The sequence below is a fragment of the Oncorhynchus keta genome, chromosome 10, assembly GCF_023373465.1.
Source record: "Oncorhynchus keta strain PuntledgeMale-10-30-2019 chromosome 10, Oket_V2, whole genome shotgun sequence".
NCBI classification, from domain to species: Eukaryota; Metazoa; Chordata; class Actinopteri; order Salmoniformes; family Salmonidae; genus Oncorhynchus; species Oncorhynchus keta.
Window position 1 is genome coordinate 11,370,642 of NC_068430.1, and position 1,704 is coordinate 11,372,345.

The 1,704-nt window shown below is 36.2% G+C and overlaps 1 protein-coding gene across 3 annotated transcripts in view; it reads right to left on the reverse strand.

The window, feature by feature from the left end:
• Window positions 1-1,704, reverse strand: part of LOC118381065 (kinesin-like protein KIF21B) — a 188,250-nt gene that overhangs the window by 108,705 nt on the left and 77,841 nt on the right. The gene's annotated exons all lie outside the window — the stretch shown is intronic.

The following is a 1,704-nucleotide window of genomic DNA, read 5'->3' on the forward strand; positions in this document are numbered from 1 at the left end:
ACTAACCTTATCAAAACATATAGTCTATGGACTAGGCTACATGAGGTGTGATACTAACCTTATTAAAACATATAGACCTATGGTCTAGGCTACATGAGGTGTGATACTAACTTATTAAAACATATAGGATGGACTAGGCTACATGTGATACTAACTATATTAAAACATATAGACCTATGGGCTAGGCTACATGAGGTGTGATACTAACCTTATTAAAACATATAGACCTATGGACTAGGCTACATGAGTGTGATATTAACCTTATCAAACATATAGGTCTAACATATGAGATACTAACCTTATCAAAAACATATGTCTATGGACTAGGCTACATGAGGTGTGATACTAACCTTATTAAAACATATAGAACATGGGAGGTGTGATACTAACCTTATTATAGACCTATGGACTAGGCTACATGAGGTGTGATACTAACCTTATTAAAACATATGAGTGATACTAACTTTATTAAAACATATAGGTTACTAGGCTACATGAGGTGTGATACTAACCTTATAAAAACATATAGGCCTATGGACTAGGCTACATGAGGTGTGATACTAACCTGGACTAGGCTACATGAGGTATGATACTAACCTTATTAAAACATATAGGACTATGGACTAGCTAATGAGGTGTGATACTAACCTTATTAAAACATATAGACCTATGGACTAGGCTACATGAGTGTGATACTAACCTTATTAAAACATAGACCTATGGGCTGGGCTACATGAGTGTGATACTAACCTTATTAAAACATATAGGCCTATGGACTAGGCTACATGAGGTGTGATACTAACCTTATTAAAACATATAGACCTATGGACTAGGCTACATGAGGTGTGATACTAACCTTATCAAAAACATATAGACCTATGGGCTAGGCTACATGAGGTGATACTAACCTTATTAAAACATACAGGCCTATGGACTAGGCTACATGAGGTGTGATACTAACCTTATTAAAACATAGACCTATGGACTAGGCTACATGAGGTGTGATACTAACCTTATCAAAAACATATAGACCTATGGGCTAGGCTACATGAGGTGTGATACAAACCTTTATTAAAACATATAGACCTATGGACTAGGCTACTTGAGGTGTGATACTAACCTTATCAAAACATATAGGCCTATGGTCTAGGCTATGAGGTGTGATAATTAACCTTATTAAAACATATAGACCTATGGACTAGGCTACATGAGGTGTGATACTAACCTTATTAAAACATATAGGTCTATGGACTAGGCTACATGAGGTGATACTAACCTTATCAAAACATATAGACCTGGCTAGGCTACATGAGGTGTGATACTAACCTTTATTAAAGTTAAGAAAATTCATGGACTAGGCTACATGAGGTGATACTAACCTTATCAAAACATAGACCTATGGGCTAGGCTACATGAGGTGTGATACAAACCTTATTAAAACATATAGACCTATGGACTAGGCTACTTGAGGTGTGATACTAACCTTTATCAGAAAACATATAGGCCTATGGTCTAGGCTACACATGAGGTGTGATACTAACCTTATTAAAACATATAGACCTATGGACTAGGCTACATGAGGTGTGATACTAACCTTATTAAAACATATAGGTCTATGGACTAGGCTACATGAGGTGTGATACTAACCTTATCAAAACATATAGGTCTATGGACTAGGCTACATGAGGTGTGATACTAACCTTA